Source organism: Phascolarctos cinereus, unplaced genomic scaffold, assembly GCF_003287225.1.
Source record: "Phascolarctos cinereus isolate Bilbo 61053 unplaced genomic scaffold, phaCin_HiC Scaffold_8;HRSCAF=390, whole genome shotgun sequence".
NCBI classification, from domain to species: Eukaryota; Metazoa; Chordata; class Mammalia; order Diprotodontia; family Phascolarctidae; genus Phascolarctos; species Phascolarctos cinereus.
This window is the reverse complement of record NW_027556291.1, coordinates 60,178,964-60,202,152: the sequence shown is the minus strand read 5'-3', so window position 1 is coordinate 60,202,152 and position 23,189 is coordinate 60,178,964. Positions and strand designations below refer to the sequence as shown.

General features: G+C 39.3%; 1 protein-coding gene across 1 annotated transcript in view; it reads left to right on the top strand.

Moving 5' to 3' along the window:
* LOC110194711 (mortality factor 4-like protein 1) overlaps positions 1 to 10,604 on the top strand; it is a 32,408-nt gene extending 21,804 nt beyond the window's left edge. The window contains exon 3 of the mRNA XM_020967205.2: positions 10,525 to 10,604. The gene's annotated coding sequence lies outside the window, so the exon portion shown is untranslated. The remainder of the gene's footprint in view (positions 1 to 10,524) is intronic.
* Positions 10,605 to 23,189: the final 12,585 nt, after the last annotated feature.

Sequence of the window (23,189 nt, the reverse complement as noted above, 5' to 3'; positions counted from 1 at the left end):
GGAAAAAAACCGCAGAAGTTCCCAATAAGGTGGACGCCTTGTCAAGAGGGAAATCTGCTAGAGCCTTTTGCAGGCTCAACCCAAAGCCCCAGTAAGCCTTCCTAGGTGCTTGAGGGGCAACCCAACTATGGGATGAGAGGAGGGGGGAGGCTTACCTTGACTCGGAGAAGGCCTGAGACTTCAGACAAGCCTCACGTTGGACGCCATAAATGTTGAGGTCTGAGGGTTGTGAGCCCTCAAAGGCTGAAGTTCACCACTGAGTCGTCTGAAATGAATTCACAGACTCAAGCATTCTTTAAGTCAAGTTGGTAACAAGTTTATTTGTTATGCTTTTCAGCGGGCAAGCATTCTTAAGGAACCTGCGATCTTCAAGGGGTACAGTTAAAGTTTATATAGGATAAAATACAATAAAACATGTGCCAAATATGCTAACTAGGTGATTCAGGGTGGGTTTAGGGAGTGGTGAAGGAGTGGTCAGTTCTTAAAAGAACATGCACTTCTTGTACCTACTGGGCAGGCATTTTACCCAGAGTTCACTGGGAAAAACCCACAAGGGGGGCCACATGGAGGTGTGGTTTTAGGCTTGCTAAGTCACTAAGTTAAATGGAGGTCAGGGGTAACTGAGAGTTGTCCAGTCTGCCACCAGTCAATGTCTTGTTTGACAAGATAGATGTAGGGAGTATACATATGTCTTAAGTCTAGAATACAGTTAATGAGGAGCCCAGGATGTAGGTAATAAGGTAGGGCAGTAGGATGGTATAGTAGTGGGTAAGAATGTCTTTATGACCCAGGGCAAAGCCAGTTTAAACTAATAAATCCTTCAGGTGCTGTTTGTAACTGCATCAGGGAAAGGATAAGGGTCTTGTTGGGGCCCGCTCATGAGTAGTTGCTAGGCTCAGTGTCCTTGGGCTGGGGAGAAACTGTCAGAAACAGTGTTTCTGAGGCTATGGAGAAATTGGGGTCCAAGCACAAGCACCCAGGCACCCCATCAGCTTGACATATAAGAGGCGGCATTCTTGTTAGCCGGATTTTTAGTTTTAGTTTCTGAGTGACCACCATAGCCAGTTTCTCCAGATTGATCCTTACCTGAGGGGACCTAAATGATACAGTAGCTGGAGTTCCTGAACTTCGACTTGATCCCCGACGCCACAGCTAGCTTAAAGGGAATTTTCTTTCAGACTTCAACCAAACTAGTGAGAGGTCCATGGAAGCTGGGAATAGGGGAAACTTACCCAACACAGTCAAAGTTAGGACTCCAGGGAAAAATGGATCCTGAGGCGCCTGAGCCACTAGCATTGCTGGGGTAGAGTGTTTTTTCCTATTTCTTCAGTTCCAATCCGATGTCACAGCACCATTGCTGTCTACGTGAAAGTTGGTTAAAGAGACAACAAGCTAGGTGATAAGTAAATTCATATTGTTTTATTCCCTTAAGTTATCGCATGTACATGGAATCAGAGCTTTAGCTCTGATTAACTGAAGCAATTTTAAGAGGACATTTAAACCCTGACTCAGGATGTTTGTGTTACTCAAAAAAAATACAGCCTCCATATGTTTTTTTTTTAACATATAGCATGGGAAAGGAAGTTTCTTAGTTGAATAGGTTGTAAATACAATAAAATAGGAGAATGTCAAAGTGTCATTTGAAATTATAGATCCAGGATATCTGTGTTTCCCCTACACAACATATGTCCATCCAAGATAAGAAAAGTCCCACTATTCAAAAGAGTGTCTGGTCCCAGGTATCCTGTCCTTAGTGATCACAAACGGGAAGAATGCTGGTCAGTTCCATATGGTCCTGTAGTTGCTGACACAGGAAGGGGTATTCTTAGTTCACTCAGAGAGAAAAGATTAATTCAGGTTTTTGGCCTTTATTGGGGCTCAAGTGATCTTAAGTGATTATCACTATCAAATCAACGAACAAGAAGATGGCAAGTCTAAGAACATACTTATCCTTGTTGCTTAGGTTAAGAAGTTACAACAAGTAGTGGCTACAAATTTAAAACAGTCAAAATAAAAGCAATAGAGTCCTTTATACCTACATCCCGTTATAGTAACTCAGTTACTATATTGAATATTGTTGAGTATTATATTCATTATAAAAACCTTTACAATTCTCTTACTATGGTCAGAGAAATTTGCTATGAAAGGAAGGAGGGATGAGGTTGTAACAATAACAAGCTTGTTCCCTCAGGCCTAAGCCTAAAGACATTGACTTACTATAGGCATAACAAAGTAAAGCTTCCTTAGCTCTGTTTGATTTCAAGTCAAAGTCATAGTTAACTTTTTGGAACAGCCAATCCACATTTATAAGGAGACCAAATATCTTTTGCCCTAATTATGCAAATTATAGGGTGGCATACTCTCTGAGAGAATACTGAGATACTGAAGGGGCCTATATCAGCTTGGTTATAAAAAGGATTTATTAGGGTTAATTAGGTTAATTCGGGAGAGTTTACTCATAAGAGGCCAGTTGTCCTGGGTGTCAGCGGGACGAAGTAACATTGTGGACTCCTGCACCAATTCTAGGCCAGATCAGATATTATATACAAACAGAAAAAAGAAGGCATAGTGCCAGGGATGACCCAGGGTTACATGAAAGTTTTCCCATGGGATAGTCGGAGCTTCTTTTGCTATTTACATTTACCCAAGTTAATTTACATGCCCTGTGGAGTCATAGGTCACATTCTCACTCTGGCTACTACTATACAACATTATTCACAGGGTGACATAGCCAGGCGCAGAATTAACCAGGCAGGAAACATTCCTGTTCAGAAAGGAAATAGTACAGTAGGGAAACTGAGTCAACCTTCCTAAGGCTGTGTTCTCAACCTTCCCAGATACTTACATCCATCTGTAGTGTTTCTCAGATCACACTCCCTTTGAGCTATTCTTGGCATTTCCCTTGAATGGTACATTACTGGCTTAACAATAATTCAAAAAGTTATATCTGAATTCAAAACTCAGAGCAAATAAAATTACCGTCCCAAGAGTTTTTACCTCATATAGGAAGTTTCACTTATCATAGCTTCCATCAGGGTAGATTTGTTTTTAATTGTTGCAATAGTATTCTGTTAAAATAGACAATAATTAATAATTTAAAAAAAGTATCCGCATGCCCATCAAGTCCATACAAGGTCATTCTAAAAATAAGCCTCAACTTTCATACAGACACACACGCACAGACAGACAGACAGACACACACACACACATACATATATGTGTATGTATATATATATATATATATATATATATATATATATATATATATATATATATATATATATATATATATATATATATACACACACTCCAAATGTTCATATGGACTATGTGTCCAACGTGTGGTAGAGTGTTCTTTGCTCATATTGGTCTGATCAGTCACGTTTGGGCACACTGTACCTTGACTCCATCATAGTGATGTCATTTTGGTCCTTTTCAAGAACAAAGGACAATAACCAACTTTATAGTACATATACATATGCATACACACACATACACACATATACACACACACACACATACACATATATACATGATATTCTGATATAACATTCAGTTATTGAAGAAAATAATCATATTCTGGGGTTTTATACAGAAAGTGAATGTATGATGTTTCACTCAAAATTCAGAAAAACAGTAGCTTCTGTTAATCTGAATATCTTAAGGTATTATATAATAACTTATAATGCAAGAAGAAAAATATTCTAAATTAGGGCCTATCTATACTAAGTTTGATCAAAGAAGTAACTTCAATGCATATTATTCCAGGTGTAATTTTTTTCCCATTTTGGTTGTTGTTATTTATTCACTTTCAGTTGTGTCCAACTCTTTGTGACCCCATTTGTGGTTTTCTTTGTAAAGATACTGGAGTGGTTTGTCATTTACTTCTCTAGCTCATTTTATAGATGAGGAAACTGAGGTAAACAGGGTGAAGTGACTTGCCCACAGTCACGTTGCTAGTAAGTGTGTGAGGCCAGATTTGAACTCAAGAAATCTTTCTGACTCCAGGGCTGGCACCCTATCCACTGTGTCCTCTAGTTGCACTATCCAGTTTGGTTTTCATAAACTTCATAATTAGTAATCCAGTTTATTATCTTGGAATTTACAAGGCTCTCATACTCACATACATTTTTATAACTCCTTTTTCCATAGAGCTGATAATATTCTATGACTTTGCTAAAGTAGAAGATTCTCAAGTAATCTGGAAGAACTTTACAGATAACGCAGATTTACAAGGTTCTTTGGACTTTTGCAAACACTGAGTAGTTATCATTATCAGTCATTTTAAAAGCAAAATATATCCAGGTAAATTCTTAAGACAATTTTAAATACTATAACAAAAGTCTCTAATAAATGATAGCTCAAATTCATAATGTCATAGCATTCAGGTCATAAGAAAAATTAATCTCCTAATAATAAAAATATAACACACTCTAAGTATCATTTTCCAAATTAACTTATTGCCAGTCAAATGACATCAATTCAGTTGAATGCATTTCTGAATTACCTTACATAAAGAATAATTTCATCTATCAATTTTGGCATTTTATGCTGGTTGCATTCAGAGACCAGTATAGAGTAATTAAAATTGAATTGTTCTTATAGTTACAAAGATAACATCCAATCAGTCATTCTGTGAATAGTAATCTTCTATAATTAATTTATCAAAACTCAACATAAATCCCAATCTTGTTGCTCAATTTTAAATTTTGCCGTATGATTCCAGCTACTTTTCTACATTAATAATGGTATCAAAATTGGTGAAATAAAGTTTGGACATCATGAGAAATCTCAAAATTAACTTTAACTATCTGAGGAGGAAACAAGTATTTCTCCAAATAGAATTCAAGATTGTATAGAAATGGAAATCTTATTCTCCTCTTATCACAATTTGGAAATTCAGAGTAAAGAAATTACATTTCAGTAGTCATAAGGAAAGAGAATTTAACACTAGAATTGGCTGGGTACATGGGATGAAAGGGGCATTTCTTCTGCCAGTGCCTTGGATGATAGCAGTAATAACAGTGCTGGTATCCCCAAAAGGGGGTGTTTGAAACAAGTTAGGGGACACTAGGTGGAAAATATGACAGAGAATGCTAATACTTGTCATCTGGCAAAACTTTATAAGGAGGTGATTTTCTCTTTTCCCCAGGAGAAAGATTCATTAATTTTTCATAATTTGGTTAGTAAAATTTATACACTTCAGGATCTACCCAAATAAACCAATAACTCATTTGTTTAGAGAATTTAACATCTATTTAACCTTTAGAATTTGTGAACCTTCATGATCAAAGTTACCAAATAATGGCCAGCACTGTTTAATAGAATAAGTATAGGATGGCCATTTAGTTTGAGAGGGCTCAACAATTACACACTTAGACCAGCTAGCTCTTCTTGGTATTTTTTTTTCTAATTTGCCAACAGGAGCCTAAGAGGCCTATGTTCTAGAACAGTTTGATCAGTTCCTATAATGACCACTGATCATTACTAATGGTATCTAAGGATCACATCAGCTCCTGACCACTGTGACTGAGGGTCAGTCACTGATTAGTACAGTTTTTGAAGATTATGTCAAGATTACATCCTCATTTTGGCTGGGATAACACTGACTGCTTCAGGCTTGTGTCAGAATTAACAGAATTCAAGAATTTAGACAGGAAAAGTGATCAAGACAGGGTAGTAATTACTAATGACAGACAGATAACTAGATGAAAAAATGTCTTGCTTATTTGCCTGTGAGAGATAAGATGAAGGGGCACAGGGCTCAAGAAAAAAAATCCTAGTCTTGGCCTGGAGAATTCACCCAAAGTTAGCTAATATTCAGGAGCAAGAGACAGACGTAAGATAATACAGAACAAAAATACATGAAACAGTAATTTGTCTCTGTAGATCTCTCAGTTTGGAGAAAAGTGCTAGAGTGCAGCTTTTTCATCTATCCCAGTTTCGCTTCTCTAGAAGTTCCTGAATTGGTGAACTCACAGGTGTGCTCTTGGAAAGTTCTTCAAGATAGAGATCTGTGAAGGTTGGGTCAGCCAGTCTCAGCTAGAGTTGCCAAAATTGTTGCATGACTATTCTTAACAATTCAACTGGCTAACATTAATAAGCCAGAATCAATCAGAAAACAGGATTTATTACACTCAGAGTGTGTCATATTCTACCAACAGTTGATGGAGAATGTGTTATTCACATTTCATCAAGCACTTTCTATTCTTACATGAAACAAAGAAAAAAAGATGGCTGTTCATTACAACACAGCTGCCCATACAAAGAAAATAAAATATTCTTGTCAAGGGAAATTAACTATAGGAGATAGATAAGGGATGTGTCCAGGTTGATATCACTAGTTTCACTAAATTAAAGTGAACTACCTGTCAGGCTAGATGAGGGAGGGAGACATTACAGTGACTCTGAAATCCTCCATTTTTTAAAGCAATTAAATCTTTGTAGCAATTAAAACAGGTGAAGAAGACACTGAAGGAAATCAGCTGCTGCAGGTAGCCTTGTAGGTCATGCAGGGGGTCATAACACAGCAAAATGGCAAATACAGGACAAAATAGAATCAGACATGTTCTCCCAGAAATTCACTTTCAACCATCATTATGCTGATGAAAGTCTCTAATTATTTCAAAGTTGTTTGTCTTTCCATGATGTTGTCATTATATAAATTGTTCTGGTTCTATTCACTTCACTTTGCATCAGTTTATATAAGTCTTCTCAGGTTTCTCTGAAGCCCTCCCCTTCATCATTTTCTTATGGCAACATCTTATTCCGTCATATTTATATGCCATAACTTGTTTAGCCATTCCCCATTTTATGGGTACCCCCTCTTGCCACCTCAAAAAAAGCTATAGGTATTTTTATACCCTTAGAGTTCCTTTTCCTTAGGACTAACCAACCCTTAATCAGCCCTCTGTCTAATTCCCTCTTCTCCCCTATTTCCCTGCCAAGTAAAATATATTTTTGTAACCAATTGTGTATTGTGTGTATATTCTTCCCTTATTTGACCAGATCAGGTAAGAATGAGGTTGAAATGTCAGCTGCTTCTGCTGCCCCCTCTACCTTGTTTAGATAGATGTCTACCTGTATATCCTGATTATATGAAATAATTTTCTCTAACCTTTTTCCTTTTCCCCACTAGTGTATTCCTCTTCCCCTCCTTTTCTATTTTTCTCTTAAGATCATGAAGATATAACAGAAGCACTCTCAGTCCTCATCTAATTGGATTCCTTCTATGACCCCTGATGATAATAGGCTTCAGAGGAGACACATGTATCATATCTCCATATTTGGATATAAACAAAACTTTCATTTATGTTTATCTTTTTTAAATATTTCTCTGAACGCCTTTGTTTGAATTTCAAAGTTTCGACACACCTCTGGTTTTTCAATCAGGAGTTTTTGGAAGTCTTGTAGTTTATTAATAAGTCACTTTTTCCCCTATAGAATTCAACTCTGTTTTGCTGGGTAAGTTATTCTTGGCTGTAAGCCCATATCCTTTTCCTTCTGGAATATTTTACTCCAAGCTCCCAACTTCTTTATAGTGGCAACTGCTAAATGATGTGTGATCCTGATTGTGGCTCTTTGGAACTTGAATTCTTTCTTTCTGGCTGGTGGCAGGATTTTTCCTTTGATCTGGAAGCTCTGGATTTTGGCAGTATTGTTCCTGGGAGTTTTCATTGTGGGATTTCTTTCAGGAGGTGACTGGTGGATTCTTTCAATTTCCACTTGCCCTCTGGTTCCAAGAGATCTGGGCAGTTTTCTTAGGATTAAATTATTTAGTCTCTTTTTGATTTTTAATCCTGTCTTCAAGAACCTTTTATTGAATATAATTTTATTGTGTTGTGTTCAGTAAATAATTTAATATTTCTGCTTTTCTGCATTTGTAAGGTCTTTATGCTTAATACGTGGTCAGTTTTTGTAAAAGGCTATGGATAGCTCAGAAATAGATATAATACTTACTCTTCCCCTCAAGTAATCACCAGAGATTGATCATATTTATCTTTTCTAAACTACTTTTCTGGTCCTTAACTTGATTTTTGTTTATCTTTTTATTACACTTACATGAGTCTGAAACGGGCCTTTGAAGCCCCGGACTATTATCATCTTATCATCTATTTCTCCCTGTAATTTTATGACATTTTAATTTAAGCATTTAGATACTATGCCATTTGGTGAATATGTATTAAATATTAATATTGATTCATTATCTATGATGTCATTAAGCACAACGTAGTTTCCCTGTTTATCTTTTTATCTTGTCTGTTTTTATCGTTGCTTTATCACTCTAAGATCATGATTGCTACTCCTGCTTTTTTGAGTTAGCCTAAAGAATAAGAGATTTTTTCCAATCCCCTTATTTTCACTTTTTAACATTTATAATTGGGGCAGCTAGGTGGTGTAGTGGATAGAGCACTGGCCCTGGATTCAGGAGGACCTGAGTTCAAATCCAGCCTCAGACACATAACACTTACTAGCTGTGTGACTATGGGCTAGTCACTTAACCCCATTGCCTAGCCAAAAAAAAAAAAACATTTATAATCTCTCTGGTGCTAGAGATGTGAGCTGTTTTATTAGCACCATTATTCCCTGCTCCCTGTTCTTGCTGCCATCCTTTGCCTTATACACAGGAGGTAGCATAGCATGATCTAAAGCAGAGGTGGGGAATCTGAAGCCTCGAGGCCACCTGTGGCCTTCTAGGTCTTTGGGTGCAGCCTTTTGATTGAGTCCAAGTTTTGTAGAACAGATTCTTTTTTTTTTCTTTTTGGTGAGGCAGTTGGGGTTAAGTGACTTGCCCAGGGTCACACAGTAAGTGTCAAGTGTCTAAGGCTGGATTTGAGCTCAGGTCCTCCTGACTCCAAGGCCGGTGCTTTATTCACTGCACTGCATAGCTGCCCAACAAATTCTTTTATTAAGGGGATTTGTTCTGTGAAACTTTGATTCAATCAAAGGGCTGCACTTGACGACCTACATGTGGGCTCCAGCCACAGGTTCCCCACTCCTGATAAGGGTCAGAGGGTTCAAATCTTGCTTCAAACAATGGCTACCTGTGTGGCCTTGGGCAAATTCCATCCCTTCCCTAAGTCTTAATTTCCTACTCTATACAATCTGTAAATAGGTTTGGGCCTCCCTGATTTCCAAGTTCTTTCCCAGTACCGACATTCCGTATTCTAAGATTTCTGACATTGTGTCCTCGGTTCACAGATGTTCTGTGTTCTAAGCATGGATGGCCATAGAATATGGGCCAGGTGTGCATAGGAGTTCTCTATGTACAATATAGTTCTATGGCCCTTTTCAGCTCTGAATTCTGTTTTCTAAGGTCCCTTTTAGTTCTGATATACTATATTCTTTTTGTTTTGATTTTAATTTTGTTTTTTATTCAGAACTTAAATACAAAAAAAAAATCCATACACAAAACACAATATAAAAAGAGGATTCTATGTGAAGCTCTGTGCCTCCATTTCCCACCACTGGCTTTTAAAAAAATTTCCACTACTTGCTTTTTTAAAAAGTATATAATAAAATTTACACATCATTTTAAAATTGCCCTTCTTATCTATGTTTCCTTCTGTTCTCCTCTGTGTATTAAAAAAAATATGTCCCAGTGGCCTTGTTGTTTTGGGGGCATCTCTTGCTATATCTCCCTCTTCTGCTAATACACTCTTCATTAATCAACTAAGAGAAATGAAGGCAACCCCCCCCCATCTTAGCCTTCTAGCAAATGTGAATAGCCAAGCAAAACCAAGTTGTAAGCATCAATGCTATGCCTTTGCTCTTCTCACCTGGGCTCAGATTTGGCCATGGATACATGGTGCCTCAAGAGAGGTGCTTCTCCTCTTTGTTCCATTATATTTGTTTCTTTCCTACTCTTAGGTGAGGGAATGGTAGAAAATGGCTATGATTCTGTGAGCTTCAAAAGGTCTAGAAAGGTTCCAGGGCTCAAGGAACTAGAATCCATGCCCCCAGTTTGCTGACAGTTGGAAGAGGAAAATGTGTCCTACAGTTTAGAAAGTTTAAAAAAAATATTCCTACCCTTGCTATATCTCCTCAGTTAATTTTTTTTTTTTTGTGAGACAATCAGGGTTATGTGACTTGCCCAGGGTCACACAGCTAGTAAGGGTTATGTGTCTGAGGCTGGATTTGAACTCAGGTCCTCCGGAATCCAGGGCCCGTGCTCTATCCACTGTGCCACCTAGTTGCCCCCCAATTAATATTCTTTTGCAAAAGCTAATTGGTGTTAACTGGTTAAATTGATAATTGAGGTGCTAGTGATATAAGAGAGATACTAACTAGCACTGGCAAACATACTGGGGGGAATATACTGAAATTGGGGGTCAAATTGATAGCATTAGAATCATTAAAAGACACTCCAATAGCCCAGGTGAGCAGGAGGTGGAGCTAGCTGTCCTTGGAGTATGAGACTTCTTGGGTGAGGAAGAATTGGGACAAGGACCCCTAGAGTATATAAAGGCTACAAACATTTCTTTGAATTCACTCTTTTGACTTTTTTTTCTTTTTTTTTAACAGATGAAATGGGGAATATCAACTATACACAGTTTACATTAAAAAAAGAAGCATATAACAAATAAAACACGGTTCCTTTCAAAGCTGCGTTTGCCTTTCTTTTTATCCCATTCACTTAGCACAGCGCCTGGCACATAGTAAATGATTAATTAAGTGCTTGTTGACTGACTAGCTGACTGACTTGGTGGGATGGGAGTCATTATTGGAATATTGCTTATCCCCGAGGAACAGAAGGACTTCTGGGTTGTGGGGCCAACAAGATGGCAGATTAAATGCCTTCTCCAGACCCCAAGCACTTCAAAAACTTCCAGAAAAGAGGAATTGTGCCCTACCTGTAGAACAATTATACCCTAGAGTCAGGGGTGGGGAACCTGCAGCCTTGAGGCCATATGTGGCCCTCTAGGCCCCCAAGTCCAGCCCTTTGACTGAATCCAAACTTCACAAAACAAATCCATTTAATAAAAGGATTTGTTCTACAAAACTTGGACTCAGTCAAAGGGCCATACTTGAGGACCTAGAGGGTCACATGTGGCCTTGATGCCACAGATTCCCCACCCCTGCCCTAGACCATAGGACAAAGAAGGGAGAATCTTGACAAGGTAAAATATGGTTGAATTAACACTGGAAGAGAATGGTAATCCTTACAGCACTCATTTAGTACCCTTCCCCACCAATCTCCTCTTTGCCACCAGGGACCCACAGACTGGCAGACGAACTTCTGTTTGGGGTCCACATGGCTCCAGAGACTTTGCCAGCACACCTCCCCCCAAGACAAGCAACAGACATTGATTCTACCTAGTATACTCTGAAGAAATGAGGAGGGGGACTGAAAGCATGCCCCCTTCTTCCTGGGACAGAGACCACCCTAGGGACTCCTGAGGTTGCAGAGACTGTGCCCCCCTTCTACACTGCAAAAGGGGGAGGTTCTGATTCAACATGAGAAAGGAGGAAAGGGAAACCAAGGAAAGAATTGGGGCAGGGGGCCATACATGCTGACTCCACATCCAAAACCAGAGGCTTTTCCACTCCATCACAGTGAGTGAGTGGGATTTAGTGGTCAGTGTCAGAGATTTGGGGATGGGAGAAGGGGAGGGCACTGTCTGTACCCCTGAAATCACACTGCATAGACAGAGGCCTATCCTGCCCCTATCAAAGGTCAGCCCTGTGGACAAGCTTCCCTGTTTCCTATGTCAGGACCCCTCCAATAGGGGTCCAAAGCACTTGGTTTCTCAAGAAATGAGTAGTTCAGCAGCTCCCTCTGCCCCCAGCCACGCTGCAGGAATGACCACACCAGGCCAGGAAGTAGGGGGGAATCTTCCAGGGCAGGAGGAGGCTGTGGGCCCTGCCTTGTGTTTCTTTACCCCGTGGGGATGAGCTGCCCTTAGCCATCCCCACTTTCCATCCAAGCTCCTGCTTCATGCCAGCAGCCTGTGTATTTCTGAGGTGGCTTGTCAGGGCTGGAGATCAGAAAGGATTTATTGGATCTTGTGAGTAAGGGTTGTTTCCCTCATTGCTCCTGTCTCCAGTGCCCAGAAGAGTTCCTGGAACCTAATACTAGGTGCTTCATAAATGCTTGTGGATTAATTGCCTTGCACTGGATTGGAATGCATGGCTCTGGTTGTTAGGACAGCTTATGGTAAGGAGGAGCAGCCTTCTGACCATTCCTCACCCAGAAGAAGGTGGCCCAGGTTCCCAGGTGAAAGCTTGTCTAAAACCACTTCTGTCAATGAGCCACTCCCTAGCATCATCATGCCAACATAGAGCCCTAAGGAGAGTCATAAGACTGGCAATAGCTCTCATCTCTCCAGACTTTTGGTTTGCAAAGAGCTTTACCCCCCATAGTCCTGTAAAATAGAGAATGCAAGGATGATTTGGGAGGAGGTGGAGGTGAGTGCCTTCAATCTGGAGATCTAAGTCCTTGAGAAGATGAACCCCAGCAGAGGGAGAGGGGTGGATTCTGTTGATCCCAGGGACTTTCTCCTTGGTGAATGGGAGACCTCAACCAAACGATAGACCCTGGGGAGATAGACAAGACCATTGGAGAGGGAAGAAGAGTTGTCTTGACTCTGTATGGCCCCAGCCAATCAAGCAAGCATTTATTAAGTACCTGCTGTGTATGAGCCAGGCACTGTGTTCAAGCACAAATCCTTTGTACTTTGCATTTTTCACCAGGTTAAAAATAAAGGCTGTCCTATATGTGTTATGTTATTAGCCTGATTGCTCAATGCAAGCTTAAGGTCCTTTACCCTTTCTTTGTGGAGATTTAAAAGCCAAATTCTGATGTCCCCTGGGGAAACCATGGTTTGGTGACAAAAACTGCTGTGGGAGGCAGAATTGTATTCTGGAAAGAACTTTGGCTGCTATGGAGTCAGAGGACATGAGCTCCAATGCTGCTTCTGATGCTTAGCACCTGTGTGACCCTAGGGGACAACTTAACCTTGTTGGGCCTCAGTTTCTTCTCACCTGGCTAGGAGGAGATCAGTGAGGTCACCAGAGTGCCTGGGATGATGTTTGTTATTCCCTTCCCTGATGCCTGTTTCATTGCAACAGCTGTTTGCTTTATGTGTCTTCTTATGGATACTATTCTGCAGTTAGCATCTATATTTTTCTGTCTCTGCATCTTTATGTCCGTCTTTGTTTTGTTCTCTTTCTCTCAGTGTATACAATATATATGCCTGTAGGTACAACATATGTGTGCATGTGTGGGTATCTGCTGATATTTTGAAGCCCCTGGTGATCTAGATCTCCCAGCTGGCAGTCCAGGACAAAGCTGGAAAGAAGCTCTCCCCTCCTCCTGGCCTAGGGGTCATACTGGAGACCTGATAAGGAGGTAGCCTGAGTGCCAGCCACTCAAGATTCCAGGTATCCTTAGCAATGACCAGTCACCATGGCAACTAGTGATTGGAACTAGCTGTTCTTGCCTTGCCGGACACTAAATTTTTCCTTTAGTAAATTTACCATCCCTTACCACCTCCCTTGTTCTGCTCAGTGTTGGTTGGACCAGCCAGGGGCAAGCATTCTGGGGTCCATACCCTGATCTCAGGCAGGACTGTATTTGAGTCAGTTCTAACCAGCTTGTGAGATCCAATTTTTAAATTTTCAGTGTGAGCATTTAAACTTCAGAAACTGGCAATTAAAACAAATCAGGTCTTGATTTAATATTCTGTTGATGTCTAGACTTAAGAAATCATCAATAGAAATGGTCAAAGGATATGAACAGGCAGTTTTCAGATGAAGAAATTAACGCTATCTATAGTCATGAAAAAATGCCCTAAATCACTATTGATCAGAGAAATGCAAATTAAAACAACTCTGAGGTACCACATCACACCTACCAGATTGACTAACATAACAAAACAGAACAATGATAAAACGTTAGAGAAGATGTGGGAAAATTGGAACACTAATGCGTTGTTGGTGGAGTTGTGAACTGATCCAACCATCCTAGAGAATAATTTGGAACTATGTTCAAAGGGCTATAAAACTTTGCATACCCTTTCATGTAGCAATACCACTACTAGGTCTGTGTCCCAAAGAGATCATAAAAAAGGGAAAAGGACCTACATGTACATAAATATTTATAGCAGCTCTTTTTGTGGAGGCCAAGAATTTGAAATTGAGGAGATGCCCATCAATTGGGGAATGGCTAAACAAGTTGTGGTATATGAATGTAATGGAAAACTATTGTGCTATAAGAAATGGTGAGCAGGTGGACTTCAGAAAAACCTGGAAAGAGTTGCGTGAACTGATGCTGAGTGAAGTGAACAAAAACAGGAGAAAATTGTACACAGTAACAGCGACATTGTGCAATGACTGACTTTGTTAAACTTAGCTCTTCTGACCAATGCAATGATCTGAGACAATTCCAAAAGACTCATGATAGAAGATATCCACATCCAGAGAAAGAACTATGGAGTCTGAGTGCAGATCGAAGCATACTATTTTCTCTTTCTTTTATTGTTGTTTGTTTTTTCTTTCTCATGCTTTTCCTCTTTTGTTCTGATTCTTCTTTCACAACTTGACTAATATGGAAATAGGTTTAATATGATCATACATGTATAGCCTATATCAGATTGCATGCCATCTTGGGGAGGGGGGAGTAGAGGGAGGGAGGAAAATTTAGAACTCAAAATCTTATAACAGTGAATGTTGAAGACTAAAAATAAATTAATTAATAAACAAAAAACTTTTAAAAGAAAAAAACAAAAAAACAAAGCATCAATAACACAGATTAAACATAAAAGTGTGTGTGCATACATTTCCCCTCCCAGAGAATCTGATTGTTAAACATCTACCAGCACACCGCTGTAATGCTCTATAAACATTGTTTGAGGTCAATAGGAGTGCAATAGAAAGCTCAGGGAATGAAGTTATCACCAGACTGGAGGCCTGGTGACTGTAGGTTAATAACAACAACAACAATAATAATAATAATAACTGGCATCTATATAGCGCTTTAAGGTTTGCAAAGTGCTTTACATTTATAGTTTCATTTGAGCCTCCCAATACCCCCATTCTTAGGTTTCTTCCAGCTCTAGCATTATGATTCCCAGAGACCTTGAACTCAGGCAGATTTTTGAGCAGCTGGCCACAGCATCCTGGAATGGAGAGCAGAAAGGGGCCCTTTCTCTTCCAATCTCTTAGGATAACTAGGCTCTCTCCTTCCTACTAAAACAGTTTAATAACAGCTGACATTTATATAGGGCTTTGGATTTACAAAGCACTTTACGTGCATAATCTAGTCTGAGTCTTACCTTGCATCATACTGACTTCTATGTACATCCTTGTCCTCATTCAGCCTGCCCGTCCCCCTTCCACTCCCACTAAAGTCCTTAAAGTCAGATAGTGGTGTTTTTTTTTTTTTGGTTTTGTTTTTTAGTCAGTCAATAAGTATTAAGTACCTACATTATCCCTAGCAGCTAGGTGGCTCAGTGGATGGAGGGCTGGGCCTGGAGTCAGAAAGACCTGAGTTCCAATCAGCCTAAAGAGCTAAAAGACTTTTGACATTTTTGCTAAAGTATGGAAGTATTTCTCATCATATAGCACTTTTTTAAAAAGTGGATCATGTATTAGGGTACAAATAAATGTGAAAAATGCAGAAACAGTTAACACACCCTTTACAGACCATAACATAATAAAAATAGTAATCAGTACAGAGAACACAAATAAGACATAGACCCAAAAGCAGACTTAACAGTGAAATCCTAAATAATGGGTGGATCAAAGAAGAAATCATCATAATAATTAATAATGTGAAAGAAAATATTAATAATGAAACAACATAAAATTTCTGGAATGCAGCTAAAGTAGTCTTTGGAGGAAAATTTTATCTCTAAATAATGCATTGACAAAATAGAAATGAGAGGGTTAATGAGCAAAAAATTCATTGAAAAAATTCAATAATCATCAAGTAAAACCAAAATAAGCACAAAAGAGGAGATGGAAAATTGGAGGAGAAATAGATAAGCTGGAAACCAAAAAAGAACATGGAAATGCAAAACTAACCTAAAAGCTGATTCTTTGAAAAGACAGCAATTGATAAACTTTTACCTAAACTGATCACAAAAGAGGGCAGAAGATCAAAATCAACCAAATAGCAAATGAACAAAGTGAAATCACCACAAACCCAGAAGAAATAAAAGGAATTATCATAATCTATGATGCGGTTATATGTTACCAAATCTGAGAACATAAAAAATAGAGGGATATCTTTAAAACTACATAATACTAAAACTAACAGAAGACCAAATAGAGATCTTAAGTAATCAAATAACAGAGAAAGAAAGAGAACCTACCGGTAAAGAAACTCAAAGGGGGGAAAACTTGGTCCTAAAGGATTTACAAGTTCAAAAAAACCAATTAGTAATAACAGTATACAAATTTTTCTCAATAATTGAGAAGGAAAGCCCTCTATCAAATTAGTTTGAGATAGAGTACTAACACATAAATGATAATAATAATAATAATGAGGATGATGATGATGATGATGATAGCTAACATTTATATAGTAATGATAATATATAATGATATAATAATGATAGCTAACATTTATATACTATGTGTCAGTCAGTGTGCTAAGTACTTTGAAATTATTATCTAATAATAGTATCTACCTCCCAGGGTAGTTGTGAGGATAAAATGCTGTCCTCACAACCACTTTGGGAGGTAGATGTTATTATTATCCCCATTTTTACATAAGAGGAAATTGAGGCAAAGAGAAGTGCTTGCCCCGGGTTACATAGCTAAGAAGTGTCAGAAACTGGATTTAAATTCAGGAAGATTAGCCTTCCTTATTCCATTGTGCCACCTAACTCTAAATTAGGGAAGGCTAAAGCCAAGAAGGAGACCAGAATCATTGATGGATAAAGATTAAATAAAAAAAAAAAGTCCTGTCAGACTCTAGCAATTTATCCAAGAAATCATTCATTAAGTCAAAGTGGATTTATACCAGGGATTCAAGGATAGATTACCACTGGGAAAACAACAAATATAATTAATCACATTAGAAACAAAAACATACTAAACCACATGAGTATTTGAATAGATGCAGATAAAGCCCTTTGACAACTTTGATAACTCTCATTTATCTTAAAAACAAACAAAAAAGCTTACAAAGTATAAGCACAGAGACCTCTTTTTTATTATCATAAAGAATATTTAAATGCAAGCATATGCAGTGGAGACACACCAGAAACCCACCAATAAATTCAGGAGTAAAGCAAGGATACCTCCTCTCCCTAGTTTGAGAAATGCTAGCTATAATTATAAGACGAGAAATAATTTACAAGCATACATAGGGAAAGAAGAGATAAAGGTATACCTATTTGCTTATGATATGATGGTTTACTTAGAAAATCCTGGAGAATAAGTAGAGTTACTAATCAAGATATTTACTGTTTATTCTGTTTGCTTTGTATACTTTTACTTGCATGTTGTTTTCCCCATTAGACTGTAAATTCCTTTTACAAGGCAGGAACTGTCTTTTGCTTCTTTCTGTTTCCTCAGTGCTTAGTACAGCGCCTTAATAATTGTTTATTGACTAATTGTTTATTGAATGAATACTGAATGACCGAAAAATAACTAATAGCTTCAACAAAGTTGCTGGCTATAAACTCCCTTAATTAATCACATTTCTATATAATAATAACAAAATACAAGAGGCAAAAATAGAAAGGGAAATCCCATTCTAAATAACTACAAAATGAATAAAGTACTTGGGGGATCAATTTACCCAAATACACAAAACACTTATATAGATTCATTTCCAAAATGCTCCTTAAAGACATAAAGACAGATTAAATAGCTTCAGTGCCCATAGCTGGGCCATGCCAATATTAGAAAAGGGACAATACTACTGATGTTGATTTACAGTTTTAATGCTATACTCATTAAATTATCAAAGGAATACTTTATAGAACTAGATAAAATAATAGCAAAAATTGATCCAGAATATCAAGGGAAACAAGTAAAAAAGGGTAGGGATGAAGGGGAAATAGCAATTCCAGACCTCAAATTCTATTATAAAGCAAGTCATCAAAACCGCTTGGTATTAATTAAAAGACAGAGATATATCATTGGAAGAGACTAGACAACAGAGAATCCAAAATAATGAAACTTAATAAACTCATGTTTGATAAATTGGAAAACAACTCAGGAAAGAATTATTATTTGGTAAAAACTGCTAGGAAAACTGGAAATCAATCTGGTTGAAATTAGGTATAGATGACTTCTTACACAAAATTCCACAATAAATTCAAAACGGATATGTGATCTCAATATTCATCAGAGGTACCAAACAGGCTGCCCACCATCTAAGTGCTGCCTGAACCAGATTGAAATGTAATTGGGAAGTATTTAGCAAAATAAATAAAAACACAATAGAACAGATAACATTAATATGTGGTTTCCTAAGTCAATATGCTGCCCTCAGCAATCCTTATGTAATGATTCAATGGCCCTTGTTTCTATTTGACTTTGAAACCACTGATGTAAATACCACCTTTTCTGGTATGAGGTTCAAAATCATACCAGAAAAAAATTAGAAGAGAAGCAGGTCATACACCTTTCACAGCTATTGGCAGGATATATATTCTTAACCAAATGGTGGATAGAAGCAATTACAAATGAGAAAATCGAAAACTTTGATTACATGCAACTGAAAAGCTTTGGCACCAACAAAATTCATGCATTTAGGATAAGGAAAATAGTCAAATGGGAAAATGTCTTTGCATTCAATTTTGCAGATAAGGGTTTTGTATCCGAGACATATAGACAACTAATGTGGGTGTGTGTGTAAAAAGTCAAAAGCCATTCTCCAATAGATAAGTTGTCAAAGGACATGAACAAGCATGTTCTGAGAATTACAAGCTATTAACAACCATTAAAAAAATGCTCCAGCTTAGATTCTTAAAATCTAGACAATAGCTTGCTAATATTCAGACTCCTTAAGAGTCTGCCCAATATGAGTCTGCCTAATAAACATTGTCTTTGGCTGAAAGAAGGCTTGGGTCGAATTATTTCGGGCAGGATCCACGTGTTGTGATTTTGGGGTCCCAGCACCCCTAAACCTCAATATATTAGTGGCCTGTACGGGGAAACTGCCTAACCCCAAGTTCTTCTCCAGCCAAGACTGAAGGTATTCAAGCCTCGTCCGCCCTCCTTTCTTGCTCTGCAGTTAGGGTCGCCTTCCAAGCACCAAGGCTTGGAGCTGCTTTTTCGGCAAACAGTTACGAAGCTGTCTCTCACTCGGCCTGACTCTCTCTGGCTCTCGGGCCACTGGGTCGGTTCGAGGCTATGGACCTGGGTACACCTTCCACAGCATAGAGGACAAGGACGGATGCCCTATCTGGAAGTGTATGCCCAATTCTGTCAATTCTCTTAGTGCTAGGGAATTGGGGAAAACTGCAGTTGCTTTTTTGTTCCCTGAGTCTTATTTACTCTCTTCCCTCTACACCCCTGAATCCTCCTTCATGGAGGTTATAGGGAAAAGCTAGAACAGCTAAAAATATCTTGGCAGATTCTGGAGATTTTGTGAGTGATCATTAAAGAGTTTTGAAACACCTCTATACAACCCTGGTCACTCCTTTCTTCCCCTCCCTTCCCTTGAGACAAGAGGGTATCTGTTAACCCCTCTTGTAGGTGAAGAGAGTTTCACCCTTTACCCCTCACCTTTGATTTTGCCCTCCCCCACCTGGGAAAGGAAGGGGGGGCAGCAGCTACAGCATGAGCCCCACTGGCAATGGCCTCGGACCCTGGGACAACCTTTGCCTGGAAGCATCACCCAGGTTCAGCAAATCCTGCTCAAGGTAAAGAAGCTATCCTCCGAACTTGGGTAAGTACGCTCTTTTAAATTTGTAGTTTTAACTGTTAATGATGAGATGTTGATTCTCTGTGTAAAGTAATTTGGAAATGAATTTAACAAAATTGAAGTCAGCTGATTGGTAATGGGTTTGTTTCAAGTTTCAAATTGGTGAACTTTCTGTATCAGTTATGTCAAGCAACTTTTCATAATTTGGTTACCACAAAAATAATTTGATTATCATTGGTTATTGTTTTAATGTGTAAGCTAGCCAAAAAGCTTGTTTGGGTTATGTATGGCTTGCTGAGAATTTGCAAGTGTATAGAAATCTCTAATGATTGGCTTTTTGCATTAGGATAAATTTAAGCTTGAGATTTAAATCCTGGAAAAGTTTTTCCTAAGCTGTGATTAGTAAAACTTGCTGTTTGAGGTAAAAGCTCATAGGATTTTATTTTGAGTTGTCTGAAAGGTCATAATCCATTGATAATCAATAATCCGCCATCTGAGAGAAATGCCACAAGCTACTCAGAGAATGTGATACTGGTGGTGATGGGGTGCTTGGGTGCTTGTGCTTGTATTGGGACCTCAATTTCTCCCTAGTCTCAGAAACACTGTCTCTGACAACCACTCCCCAGCCCAAGGACACTGTGCCTAGCAGTTATTCATGTGTGGGCCCCAGCATGACCCTTATCTCTCTCCCTGGTGCAGCTACACAAAGCTGGGTGAGAGAGTGCTGGGCTGGTCAGGCTGCAGCCCTCAGATCATGTCTCTGGAAGCCTCCCAATTCCTTAGTAAATTCTTGTCTTCTAAGAAAGCTTTCCCTTGTTGCAGAACATTCTCTCATCAAGACAGAGGGAGAGGGGTGCCTTGCCCAGCCCAAGGAGTCTTGTCCTTGGCTGGCCCAAGGACTCTTCCTCCTGCCAGACTCCCAAGATACATGCCTCTGTCATCTCCCTCCCTGTCCGGTATACTCCCTGTACTTTCTCATTCATATCTCCCAAAGACACCTGGACCTTTAGATTACCTCATCAGTGTCCTTGGCATTCCTTTCCCATGCCCTTTTCCATATTAACCCTAGCTGCATCCTCAGTCTCTTGCAGGTTCCTTAAGAATCCTTGCCCACTGAAAAGCGTAATAATAAACTTTTTGTATCTTGACTTAAAGATTGCTTGAGAGTGTGAATTCATTCCAGACGACGCTGTCTTGTACTTCGATCTTTGAGGGGTCTCAACCTCTTAGATCTCAACAGTGGGAATGAAGAGGTCTAGAGGTTTGGGGTGCTGCCGGGAACCCCCAAGATTGCAACTCCGGGCCCTGACTGAATGAATTCAACTCAAATCTTCTTCCAGCCAAAGAAAAAGTTTATGAGAGATAACACATATAGGTCAGGTGATACCCGTAAGGATGAGTGGGCATGAGAAAAGCTCAGCCTTTTGGGCATGAGAGATTCTCAGCGTTCAAATGGGGGCCAGGGTAGATCTTATATACACTAAAGTAACTTTGGGTGGCCAGAGGAAGGGTCTGGGAAAAAGATTGGGTGGCCAGAGGAGGGGGCTGGGAAATGGGTCCAGGTGAGAATTCTGATTGGAAGGTCTGAGAGATTGAACAGACAATGGGAATAGATAATGAAGGGAACTGGAAAGTAGAAGTTTGAAAGGCATCTGCATGAGATCAAAAGGTGGGGCTAGAGCTTTCAAAGGGAGATAAGGGGAGTCAATAAGGAACCTAAAAGTTTAAGGGTTTTCTGGGGTCTGTAGACAAATGGGAGTCAGATTCCCTTTGGGGCAAGGGGCTAAGATCTCAGTTTGGGCCCACACCCCATCAGAAAGTCAGCATTGGGAAAAGCTGAAAGGACAATTTTAGCCTCAGTCTAAGATAGGATCCTCCTGGCTCACTTTCCCCATTATGTTCCTTTGAAAAGGAATGTTACCCACTTGGCTATTCCTGAGTCTGGATATGAGGTGGATTGGATACTGTATGGTTGGAAAACTGAATTATCTGAATCCGAACAGAGCTAAGGATGTTTTATCCTGTCATATCTGGGCCCTGCAGTCTTTTCTGTCAGATTTGTGTCTTCCAGAATACAGGCCATTCACCTACACTTGGTAGCAAGCAGCAGGTACCAGCCAATGTCTCCACATTGTTCCCTGGATTCAGCCTGTGCTCAGTTCCAGTCAACCTCCTCTTTGGGACCCCCTTGAGGCAAGGACAGCTCTACGCCCCTTGCCAGCAGGAAGCAGTTTCAGAAGCTGAGAACTTCACCCCTTACACCAAAAGAATTTGGGTCCCATTTGTTTGAGGGAGGAATGATGGGGTTGGGATCTGGACCCCAGAAAGGAAAAATCCTGGATTTTCCCACTTGCCCAAATCTCTGGCATTCGCCTGAGGCTATAATCCCATCAATTTTTTATTATGGCTATGCCTAATTTCCCCTCCATTGTTTTACCTCCCTATGGCCCCCAGCTATTTCCCACCCTGAATCCTAGCTAGGCTCCATTCTCCCTTGGCCATGTGGTCCAGGTCCCAGGAGTTCTGTTCACTCCAGTTTTACTGGCCACTCCCATCCAGATCCTCCTTAGACCCCTCCTCCAGTCATCCCAAACTACTTGGCCACTCCTAGATCCCTCCCACAGTCTTTCTGTATATAAAGTCCATCTTTTCACCATTAAGTGTTTAGATTCTTAAAATCTAGCCACTGCTTAGATTCTCATAATCTAACGAATAGCTTGCTAATGTTCAGACTCCTTAAGAGTCTGCCCAATATGATGGATGTTCTAATAAACCTTGTCTTTGGCTGAAAAAAAAAAAGAAGAAGAAGAATCCTCCAAGTCATTAATAAGAGAAATGCAAATCAAACAACCCTGAGGTTTTATCTCACACTCAGTAAATTGACAAGGATGGAAAAAATTGATAATAATGGAAGGGTTGTGGGAAGATAGTCACATTAGTGCATTGTTAGTAGAGCTGTGAATCAGTGCAACCATTTTGGCAAACAATTTGGAATTATACAAATAAAGTGACTAAAATATCCATATCCTTTGACCCAGAAATTCCACTCTTAGATGTATATCCCAAAGAGATAATTAATAAGAAGAAAGTCTTCATCTCCACCAAAGTATTTGTTGCAGCATTTTTTGTGGTAGCAAAGAACTGGAAACAAAGTGGGTGCTCATTGAAAGGGGAATGGCTAAATAAACTGTGGGACTTGAATGTAATGGAATCCTACTGGGCTATAAAATATATGGAATATGATGACTATAGAGAAGCATGAAAAAACTTAAATGAACTGATGCAGAGCGGAGTAAGCAGAGCCAAGAAAACAGTATATACAGTGACTACATCAGTGTAAATGGAAAGAACAACAACAACA